Raw genomic sequence first — 13,128 nt, forward strand, 5'->3', positions numbered from 1 at the left:
TCAAACGTAGAGTTCCATGTCGCATGTTCTAGATTAGCTCGGTCAGTTCCCCGGTCTTCTTGGCAACAAAAATCAATACCGCAAACGTGGTTTACAGAGAGGTTGTGACGTAAATGAAACTCAATTTTTCGGTTTAGTAATGTTCAGTAATTTTCAGGTAATGTCTTAGTACAGTACAGAGGAAAGACTACTTTTATCAAATTGTGAAATACACGCCAGCGAAGGCGCGGGTAACAGCTAGTCTATATAAATAAAATTGTAGGGGGTCCGCTGTCTGTAATTTCTTTTGTTTTGCCAATTTTTCAGATATTTATCCGTTTTAGGTCAACTCAAGACCGAATCGGTGGTTTTTACGTTTCGTGTCTGTTTGTTTGTCTGTTTGTCTGTTTGTCTGTCTGTTTGTCTGTTCCACCATCACGTCGAAACGGCTGGATAGATCTCAACCAAACTTCATATTTAGAGTATACTCATCCCGGGGAAGGTTTCGATATGCACATTATTTTAAAACCTTTGAACAGACCGGGGGTTTATAAGAAAACCAGAATGGTTTTTCCACCATCACTTCGAAACGGCTGGATAGATCTCAACCAAACTTCATATTTAGAGTATACTCATCCCGGGGAAGGTTTCGATATGCATATCATTTTAAAATCTTTGAATAGACGGGGGGTTTATAGGTAGACCAGAATGGTTTTCCTCCATTTTCTCTTATACTATTGATTTTCTGTAAACTTAGTTTACTCTACGTTAAACGTCTCTTCATTATAAACAACTTTCGTTATGTTCATAATTTACCTTACTCTTCACATGACGGAGAAATTTACAATTTTCCGCTGGTACCATGCTCTGCATTGAGTGACCGACAGACCGACAACGAACCTACAGGTTACCATGGCAACGTCTCTGACTGCATGCCAGCAGGGAAGTAACGTATTGCCATTTTCCTCATCGTGCTTTTAAATTCGTGGTTTTTCCTTGGGTAGAAGGCAAGAGAGGCGTCAATCGGCCTATCTGCGGGATATTGGCGGAATATCGTTGGATGTTATAACCGCCAATCGAATAGATGAAGTAATAACACCATTAGCCATCTTCTTATTATTTGTTTACCTAGGAATCACTGGACCTAAATTTCTCCTCTGTTACCGCTTTATTATATCCGTAACTCACACTAGCATAATTTATTGAGAGGCATTTGATTTTCCAATACATTCACTTGGCATTTACATATTTGTCGTTATCCGGCTGTCCTCAGTTATAATCCATTTTCTATTACTTTCAACTTTCTTAACTGTATTATTTTCTTCCTTAATTACGCCGTATGTACGCGAGTGCTACAAACTACTGGATGTATTTCCACCAAGACTCATATTTAGAATACACCTGTCCTTGATAGGTTTTAGGGCAAATATTGTTTCTAAATCCCTGAACTGACTGGGGGTTTATACGAAACCGAAACAGTGATTTTGCACTTCCACAAAATATACACAACCAACGTTAATTTAACTCTACCTGCCTTGGTAGAAATTAATTTCTAAACCTTTTTTTCTCATGTGCATCATTTCGATACGAGGATTAATAAGGGAGATAACATTAACGGACCTTTTTTTTGTACAAGTCCCATCGGACTTAACTCATGAGCGGGTGCGTGTAAAGCGTATTCATTACAACTTGATAACTACTGAAAACATTCGAACAAAAATTTATATTTAGCATCCACCTATCCAAAGGTAGGTTTTAAACGTAAATAACATTTCATGTTCCGGAATGGACTGGCGGTTTATAGGGAACCGAAATGGTGATTTTACTCTTCCACAATATATACAGAACAAGACCAACCTGACTGGATTTCGACCAAACGTGATGGAATTCCACCTCTAAACCTTTTTTTCATGTGCATTTTTTCGTCAGGAGGATTAATAAGGGAGATATCATGACTGGTCACTTTTTCAGGTTATGTCCAGCGGACATAGCCCAAAAGGTGTTTTACATGGAGCAGATTCCTTATCTATATAAATCAAATCGTAACGACTGTGTGCCTCTACACTGACTATTTTGGCGAAATTTTCGTACAGCTTTCCGTTTAAGGGGTAATAATGACCATCTCCATAATTTTTGGTTTATTTTCCTGAAAGTCCTAATTTTTGCCCGCCTCGCCCAAAATCCAGATTGCAGCATAATCTGCCGAAAGAAAAAGAAGATAATTGAAATTTGACAAAATTATACGTTGTAGCCTGTAACGAACGGAAAAATCCTAGATCATTAAATTTTTCACTTTTTATCCCCGAAGAATATCGAAATATGCAGGCAATTTTAATGATAGTGCAGACCTTCGGAAATTCCTATCACATAACGGATTGCACAATCTCCGTTCAATTTGGAATGATCTACAACCTTGGTCATATGACTTTTTGCCGTATCTGTATCCCTTTTACGTTTGATTTTTCTCTATTAATCGATGTTAAGTCAATTTGGAATTTTCACATGCATAATTCATACTTTCAATTACTTATATGAAATACAGAATCATCAAACTCTTCAGGAAAATTGGCCCACCCAGTTGCCATATGTGAGCCAAATGCTATGTATGTAGCTGTCACATAATTATCCGAAAAGTAATGTAATGTGAGATAATCTTACAAAACCTTTACCCTGTTCCACGTTTCTAACTCAATCTGACCCAAGAATAGATGACATATAATAGGACCAGCCATTTAGGCCACTAAATCCGGCGTGTCTTATGGTATAATCCTTTGTCGATATGACGTACGTTTAGTAGCAGTTAATCTGTAAATGAAGGTCTTCAATATTGTAAACACGCATACGCTTTCGTATGTCGATTTGTGTATATTCACTGATGTCGATTTTTAGCGATCGAGAAAGGGTGGGTCTGCTATTGTAATCAATACTCCCCACACCGACTTTGACTAGTAGTAGGAAAGGGTTCTTTCTCCAACTCCTGTGTAACTGTCATTAGTAAGGAAAGCCTACAATTGTAATGGATAGTTCCCTTCTCGATTTGACTTGCAGAAGGCAAGTGAGCATGCAGTTTTGTTTAAAACTCCCCTACCCGATTGTGTTTGGCAGTAGGCAAGGGTGCCCGCCATTATAAAGAAATGTCCTGATTTAAAATGTGATTGGCATTAGGCATAGTGGCCTGCTATTTTGATGGAAACACACCAACTTTATGTGACTGGCAGTAAGCTGGCTGGCAGTGGAAAATGGGCCTGGCATTATAATGATAACTGCACAACTCAATTTCGAGTGATAGTAGGGTAATTGCCTGCCATTATAATAGAAACTCCTCAACTGTAATCTGTCTGGAAGTAGGAAAGTTGGGCTGCCATTTTAGAGAAAACTCCCCAAATCGATTCTGTCCGTGTAGTAGGCAATGGGCCCTGCAATTATAATGTAAACTTCCCAACTCGATTGTGAATGGCAGTAGGCAAGTGAGCCTGCCGTTATATCACAAATCCGTAACAAACACTTTCTTTACATTGGAAACAACGTACGGGGACCTCCCCATGCTCTTTCTCAGATAACGCTAAGAGACATGCAATTTTAAAACAATCTTATTTACTGCATGTACACTATTTACTTCGATATTCGAATACAATGTAGAATACCGTAGCGAAGCACGGGTACATTCGCTAGTTCTCAAATATTCATGTTATTAGTGGTCGTATCGATATAAATACTAATTAAGTAATTAAGTAATTAAGCAATCCTGACTTTTCGTCTGATCTTAGAGGATCGAATCAAGAAGGACAAGCCCACGTACATGGCATTCGTAGATCTAGAAAAGGCATTCGATAATGTTGATTGGACCATGCTATTTACGATTCTGAAGGCGATTGGGATCAGATGCCGAGAACGAAGAATTATCTACAATCTGTATAAAAACCAGTCTGCAGTGATAATAATCGATGGCTTTGAAAAAGAAGCTGCAATCCAGACAGGAGTGAGGTAAGGCTGCAGTTTGTCCCCCCTCATTTTCAATGTTTACATAGAACAGGCAGTAAAGGAAATCAAAGAGGAATTTGGAAAGGGAATCACAATCCAAGGAGAGGAAATCAAAACCTTGAGATTTGCCGATGATATTGTTATTTTATCTGAGACTGCAGAAGATCTCGAGAAGCTGCTGAATGGTATGGACGAAGTCTTGGATAAGGAGTACAATATGAAAACAAATAAGTCCAAAACAAAAGTAATGACGTGCAGTCGAACGAAGGCAGGTGATGCAGGAAATATTAAATTAGGAAATGAAGTCTTAAAGGAAGTAGATAAATATTGTTACTTGGGTAGTAAAATAACTAACGATGGCATAAGTAAGGAGGACATAAAATGCAGATTAGCACAAGCAAGGAAGAGCTTTCTTAAGAAAAGGAATTTTCTCACTTCAAACATTGATATAGGAATTAGAAAGATGATTTTGAAGACTTTCGTGTAGAGCGTGGCATTGTATGGAAGTGAAACATGGACGGTAACTAGCTCAGAAAGAAAGAGAATAGAAGCTTTTGAAATGTGGTGTTACAGAAGAATGCTGGAGGTGAGATGGATAGATCGAATCACAAATGAAGAGATACTGAATCGAATTGGTGAGAGGAGATCGATTTGGCTAAATTTGACGAGATGAAGAGATAGAATGATAGGGCACATCTTATGACACCCAGGACTTGTTCAGTTAGTTTTTGAAGAAAGTGTAGGTGGTAAGAACGGTAGGGGTAGACCAAGGTATGAATATGAAAAGCAGATTAGAGCAGATGTAGGATGCAGTAGTTACGTAGAAACGAAAAGTTTAGCACATGATAGGGTGGTATGGAGGGCTGCATCAAACCAGTCTATGGACTGATGACTCAAACAACACAAAACAATATTAAATTTCCGATCAATTATGTCTTATATATTGTTACCGTACGGGCTATTATCACAAGAGATATTCATGAATTTGGATTTTTCTTACTAAGTCCATATCAGCACCGAGTCACAAGAAACTGGGTAAACAGAATTTAATGAAAATCGGTATGTGAATAATTTTATAAGACGCCCTAATATCACAGAGTCGAAAGAAAACTAAATGTGAAATCCTAAAATATAGAGAGCTCATAAAATTGATCAACAATAACAATACATTGACCATTGTTTCTTGTGATGTGCTTTGTGTCGTCTGTTGCCACTCATCTCCGATAGATAGGATTTCTGCTGCGTACCGAGTATTTTTTTAAAATTTACTTTAAGTTGCACCAACACAGATACGTCTGATGGCGACGATGGCATAGGAAAGGGCTAGGAGTGTGAAGGAAGCGGTCTTGGCCTTCATTAAGGTACAGCCAAAGCATTTGCCTGGTGTGGAAATGGGAAATCACGGAATACCATCTTAAGGGCTGCCGACAGTGGGGTTCGAATCCACTCTTTCCTGGATGCAAGCTCTCAGCTGCGCGCCCCTAACCACACGGCCAACATGCCCGGTCGTACCGAATGTAACAACCTCTCTGAATATTGGCGGGAAGTAGTGGGGAGTTAGATAACTTTCTTCTTTAGCATGCCCTTCCTCTGGTTCATAAATTTTCTGATACTACTGGTACTAAACACACTGGTTCATCAAAGCAAGCTATTCAATCCCTACTCTGACGCAATGATTGGAATGAGCATAGTGCATATTTAACGGAATAAAGGCAGAGGAGTGTTTACGGATGTCTGCAGCCTCGTCATTCAAGTTCTGGAACTTTGGACTGTTAGACTGTTCGTTAAAAGTTAGAAAATGTGCGGTTTTTCATTTGATCGAGTATTTTATATGATAAAATTGCTTTTAATCGTTACTTTCCTACTGACCTATGTTGACTTCAGTTAGGAAAACCACAAAGTCAGTCTTTCTGAAAATCCCGTAGCGAAGCACGGGTACATCAGCCAGTTTATTATAAAATTAACTGATAGGTTTCAAAACATAACTGTGCTTGGCTTTCGCATTTCATAGACGTATTTAAGGGGAGCATTTGGAAAATATGAAAGCAAAATATAACATTTATTGTCTACGCAAATGCGAACGATGATATTAACTACGTTATCCCAAATAATTTGATGATAAAGAATTGAATTTAGCTATTTTGAGAATGTTTAGTATTAAGGCAAATTATATATTGCAGGCATAATTTTCTACTGGCATCACATTTTTTAAAATAATCTTAAACACTATTGGGGTTCAAGGAAACAATATTGTCTGCTATATTTCCAGACAAACTCTTCCCTTGTTTATGAAGTATAAGCTCTGCCCTAGAAAATATTATTTTCTGTTGGAACGGAAGTAGCCGGGCTGAGGTATTTATTTGCAAGTAGCGATAAACCCGGACATCTTTCATTTGCCTTCCAGTACTGCAGAGGTTGGTGGAACGAGGTAAAAGAATGTTCCCCATATATCTGAGAACCTCAATAATTGTATTGGTAGTAGCAATGTGCTTTCCGCTCTCTTCTGTACTTAATAGTTTAATCAATCCCACAGCATTGAAGCAGCAGGTGCCATGATATTTTCACTAGTAGATGGCTGATCTTGATCTGCCGACGACCGGAGAGAATGGTCATTTTGAGAACTCTGTTCTTTTATTATGTTCATGTATAGAAATTTGAGTTTTCCTACGTGTTCCTCCACTGGTTAACTCTTCATGAGCCCCAGTTTCTGGAAACCTGGAACTAGCAATGTGACTATTTCATTGTGTTTTACGTTCCCTACCAACGCAAACCTACCTTGAATTTAATGAAATATTGACTTACAACTTCATCGGATTCCTTTGAGAAAGGGAACTATGCGCCTCCGACGACATGTCTTCTGTCAGAATTCAAAAGGTGACAGCAGAGGAAGAATATGCAAAAACGTTCTACGTTCTTCAGGTTTCTGCGATTCAGAGACCTTTTTGACCTTTTTCTGCAAAATTTTCTACTTACCCATATGAGAAAACATTGCAAAAGTGCTCTCCCATCAAATTTGTGGACCTGGTTTTTCCAGATGCTGCTGAACGGCGTACAGGGTTTCTTCAAATCATGTAACTATTTCAACATTCTTTTCCAACACATTCTATAGGAGTTGCCTGGTGTGAAAATGGGAAACCACCGGAAACCATCTTCGGAGCAACCTACTGTCATAGGGTTCGAACGCACTATCTCCTCAACGCAAGCTGACAGATTCATGGTGCGAACCGTGCAGCCACCTCACTCTGTGGATAAATGCATTGTATATGTCGCAGGTAACCATAAATGTACGTACGTACGTACAAATATTTTATCTAATCAAAGCGTTGAAAAAGGGAACATCTTCGAAAAATCATATTTCAGTGTCCACTGCCATTACTTCAGGCTCATTTCCAAGCAAATTCTAGAGGACTTTATGAACATGTTGAATATTATCTGGAATTAGCCCTTCATGTCGTGAAGAGTACCTGGCTGTGATTGATTTACTCCTCCACGCAAAGGGAGAAGTTAATTTCTACCATGCTAAGCTCGCAGCATCTTCAGAAGAGCAGGTGGTATTTACCTGGCCTCGCGTCTTTGCCCATTAGCATCCACTAAGTCTAATTGAAATGGACGGGCCGCCGTACGCCTGTAATTACGTTACCACTCTATTATTCCTTCACAATCCACGACGGGCTGATCTAAAGAAAGGATGCAAAATATTTACTTCCTAGGATAAATTCCGATCTACACAGCTATTTCTTTATCAATAATAGAATTACTCTCCTACGCCAGTCTGAAATAGAATTACTGCTCGAAGGAGATATAGCAAACCCCAACTGCTTCTTCTTATACGTGAGTGTACAGAGTTTTGGAAGGGACTCATATGAAGACGCTTATTATCTTACCCTGTTCGTTTTCAAAAATCCTGGTATTTCTAAACTGAATGAAATTGTTTTTGAACATTCATTTAGAATAGATTATAATAGAATATTCCCATACCATAGTTCCGGATCGCCTGTAACTATGGAGAGAGCACTCTTTTATTACAATTCATTAAGTTTGATACATGCATTACATTTTTCTCTTATAATTATTTGACTATTACTGCATTAAATATAATATATATTGTCCTAGACGTTAACAATGCTGTATTGCCTAGGACAACATGTAGGACTATCTGCCCTTTCCTTAGCTTATTTAATGCTTACTTTTAGGTCACAAGTCTTTCGGAGTATCCTACCATTAGCAACATGCCTCATGACTGAATTGTTGAACATTCATTTCCGTGTTCAGTCTTCATATTTACTATCACCGTGGTAGATTTCACAATATCAGTATTTTTATTTTGTACGTAACACTTTGATATCAGTTATGTACTAAACGCGACCCAATAGGTTAAAGTATAGTTTGTTGTATAAGTGGTTATGAAAAGTAAATGTTTAATTAGAACAGCGCATAGTGAGTTCCTAATACACTCTACAGTTGATCGGTGTAAAGACTAGCTGAACTAAGTGCCACAAAGTGTTCTTTTTTGAGGAAAATGAAATTACGAGTTATTCAATAAATATTTAAAATATATTTATATACATTTTCAAAAATGTACGTTTTCCAGTATGTACTGATACCATGTGTATATAGGTGTTAGGCACGACTTGATCAAAAAATTAAGAGGTCACTGACAAATAATATATTAAGAAAATAAAGGGTTGGGGGTACGTTGGGAGGAGAAGGAGAAGGTTACAATGCCGGCGCAGCAGAAAATAAAACAATGGCCCTAACGATTTGTTGAGACTCGCGATAAGGAATCTCCTTAGAAGAAGCTAACTAACAGTGTAGGAGGTGCACAGTATTATCCGGAAGCTTAAAGTGCGAGAATCTTTCACCAACTTATAGGCTATATAGAGTAATGTTTTTGGGAGTGAGTCAGTCTCGAGTCAATTATGAGTGAGTTACGAGACCGTCGCGAGTCAGAGCGTCTGCGAGGAGTAAGACTCCCTTGATTATGCACTTTAATAAACTGCAAATAGTAGTTAAATAAACTTAGTCGGTAGTAAAACACGCTAATCCCCTGAGTTCTCACTGTTGTTTCCAGAACATTATGTCATCTAAGAAAATGTTTGCGTTATTCGTACAGGAAATACAACGTTAAATGGATTGGTACTTCTGAACATATATGGGAATTACATTTCAAATTCCGATGATGTGTTGAATGAACTAATGAAGGAATGCCGCCGATTGTACATTGCATTGTGATTCCATGTCGATGGATACCCAAAATTAACTCTCCAGCCGTTCAATGGATCTGTGTCACATATGACCAATTTAATAAGAAGAATGTTGAATTACAAAAATCATAAACATACTAATAACACGTCTCTCGAAACTGACACTAAATGAGGAGATGATAAGTACATAACATTGATATTCATAATTACGTCATTGATAACCTTGAACAGTGAAGTTAGCATTATTGAGGCATAATTACATAGATTAAACCGGCACTGGCATCGATCACCATTCCTTTCATGGAATAGCCATTATCATGCGGGTTTTTATTTCAGGCGATATTAGGGATCAACTCCACAAGCATGTAACGAGAACTATGTTACGTTGGTTTAAGCTTAATGACATTATGATTCTACCTTATAAGAACCAAATGCATTAATGTCTGGCCCAGCTCTAAATAATGACGGTACTTAACCTCTTCATCATTGTGGAGTATACTTGATATGAGGAAGTGATATATTCCTATAAAGTGACTTCTTTCAACAACTGTCAATACGGAGTACAACGCATCAATAGAATGAGTGACAGCAGAAAATACACGTTATAAGGCAGGGATCGTATTGGAAATAGTATCACCTCCGATTATTGTGGATTAATTTAATCGGAGCATCAAAAATAAGCTATATTATTCCTACTAAGTACATGTGTAAACATCGTCTAGTAAAGCACAAAATAGCAGCGAAATGAAAATCAATTGAATTTATTGTTATCATCTCCTTTACAAAGAGCTATCCCACCACACAAACCACAGCGACGTTAATAAACAAAATAGGACAAATCTATAGAATACAATTTAGCTACACCGTACTTAAGGGAATGATTTCTGGTAATCAGAGAGAAGTTGTAAAGAAGGAATCATCAGCAAGGATTAAGTGGACAATGATTAAGAAAAGTAAGGAACTGACTTGTATAATGGTAAAATCTAACATTACCTTTGTCAATGATTTTAAAAATGGATTGTTACTTAAGAAAACCACTTTGAATTAATTGCATTCATAGTTATAATGATAGGAGTCCCCGTCCTGTCACATGGAAGTAGGATTTCGCCACTCCCATAGGTTAAGGCTTGCATGAGACATTGCAATCTTGCACCAAAAATGTATGTGAATCAGGGAGCTGACCTTACTTACACATCAAATGAATTTCATTCTGGATTCGTTATGACAATTATATTATATAAGTAGAAATACTTATATATTGGTTCCACCTAGTCAATACCTATAAGTATATTTACAATTCAAAGTTGTAAAAACATCATATTCAAATAACAGGACATGTTTCGGCCGCATTAGGCCATCTTCACCTGTCTAGAATTAACTTATAATTAATGTACTAAAGGTTACAAAACACTAATAAAATTCACACACTCATGTGATATACGGTACTTTAAATTAAAATAAGTGCATATTGAATCATCATCAGATTAAGTAGTCGCTTGCTGTAATGTGATGAAGTCAGAACAGTTCTATGTAATAAGTGATGATGATGTAATTAAAAGTTTCTACTGTCCTTAAAATTATTTCACGCAAAAATAATGACACTTAATTCAGTAAAATTGTTGTTCCACTTAATGTATACACTTCTAAAGTGTTACGAATTCACAAATTTAGATCAAATTGATTTAATGCCAGCCAGACCATTGAGTGGAAATCAACTGCCATCTGGTCATATTGTGCGATATGAAATCTAGAAGGAAAAATTACTGAGATGAATATTAAAACTAGGGAAGCAGAATTTAGGAAAAGAAGGACCATGCAGATAAAAAATATAGAAACACTGTCATAAACTCACAACAGCTCTGTATTCGAATCATATCATATCTGCAAGCTGGCTAAGTTGACTCTAAGTCAGTAACACGTTCGTCCTTTTGTGAGTTATCGGCAGAGGGGAGCGCAGGAGAGGAGGGGGATGTAATAAAGGGAGTGAGGAATGGAATGCCAGACCAGGCGTATAATATGGTGATGGCAATCAATTGAACTTATTATAAAAATTACAACAAGCGACTTCTTCATCTGATGATACAACATGAACTTATTTTAATTTTGGGGCTGCCTGGCCGAGGCGGTAAAGGCGTGCTCGGTTCGCCCGGAAGGACGTGAGTTCGAATCACCGTCAGGAAGTCGTAAAATTTAAGAAACGAGATTTCCACTTTCGGAGGTGCACATGGCCTTGAGCTTCACTCAGCTTACACCAAAAATGAGTATCAGGTTAATTCCTGGGGGCAAAGGCGGCCGGGCGCAGAGCTAACCCCTCTACCCCATCAACTACCGAGGTTACGAATAGTGGAAGCCTTTACCTCCCACCCCTCCAAGGGCCTTCATGGCCTGTGCGAAGATGACTCTGCTTTGCTTTGCTTATTTTAATTTACAAGAACCGTATATCATCTGAATGTGAATTTTATTAATGTTTTGTAACATTTTGTATATTAATTTTAAGTTAATTCTAGACAGCTGAAGATGGCCTAATGCGGCACAAACCTGTCCTGTTATTTTAATATGATATTTTTACAACTTTGAATTGTAAATAAACTTATAGGTATTGACTAGTTGGAACCAATATACTAGTTTTGAAACTTACACACAGTACTACAACGAGAATAAAGTGAAGTAAGTTGAAAATAAAGGTTGGGAACACAGAACTGGAACAAGTGGATCATTTAAATGACTTAGGATGCATAATCTCCAAAGATAGTTAATTAAGCCGAATCCTTGTATAGCAGAACTGATTTCAGACCAACATATTTCTACGGGAGTGAAAGCTGAGTAAATTACAAACATCTTAATAATGAACTAGAAACTATCTGAAAATAGTAAGAATAATCGTATTGCTTGTGGGACTTCATGGAGTATATGAAGATTAAGTTAGTAAAGAACCCAATCGATAAAACTGCACATGAACCGGATACAGTGGTGAGGGTCACATCAAGAGGATAGGTTACCGAGGATATTGGACTCGGCTAAAGAGGGTAAGGGAAACTGAGGGATACCAAAGTTAGGAAGGTGAGAATCTGCTTTTAAGAATTTAGAGGTAAGAATTGTGGAAATAAATGAAAGCAAAGTTCTAGTTCTAAGCCATATACACTGACTGACAGAGCAAATGCAACACCAAGAAGGAGTGGTTCGAAAGGGATGAAAGTTGGGGAAAAAACAGAGACGGCACGGACGAATAATTGATGTTTATTTCAAACCGATATGCAGGTTACACAATGCGCACGGCATCGACTCAGTAGGATGTAGGACCACCGCGAGCGACGATGCACGCAGAAACACGTCGAGGTACAGAGTCAATAAGAGTGCGGATGGTGTCCTGAGGGACGGTTCTCCATTCTCTGTCAACCATTTGCCACAGTTGGTCGTCCGTACGAGGCTGGGGCAGAGTTTGCAAACGGCGTCCAATGAGATCCCACACGTGTTCGATTGGTGAGAGATCCGGAGAGTACGCTGGCCACGGAAGCATCTGTACACCTCGTAGAGCCTGTTGGGAGATGCGAGCAGTGTGTGGGCGGGCATTATCCTGCTGAAACAGAGCATTGGGCAGCCCCTGAATGTACGGGAGTGCCACCGGCCGCAGCACATGCTGCACGTAGCGGTGGGCATTTAACGTGCCTTGAATACGCACTAGAGGTGACGTGGAATCACACGCAATAGCGCCCCAAACCATGATGCCGCGTTGTCTAGCGGTAGGGCGCTCCACAGTTACTGCCGGATTTGACCTTTCTCCACGCCGACGCCACACTCGTCTGCGGTGACTATCACTGACAGAACAGAAGCGTGACTCATCGGAGAACACGACGTTCCGCCATTCCCTCATCCAAGTCGCTCTAGCCCGGCACCATGCCAGGCGTGCACGTCTATGCTGTGGAGTCAATGGTAGTCTTCTGAGCGGACGCCGGGAGTGCAGGCC

Source organism: Anabrus simplex, chromosome 2, assembly GCF_040414725.1.
Source record: "Anabrus simplex isolate iqAnaSimp1 chromosome 2, ASM4041472v1, whole genome shotgun sequence".
Classification (NCBI taxonomy): Eukaryota; Metazoa; Arthropoda; class Insecta; order Orthoptera; family Tettigoniidae; genus Anabrus; species Anabrus simplex.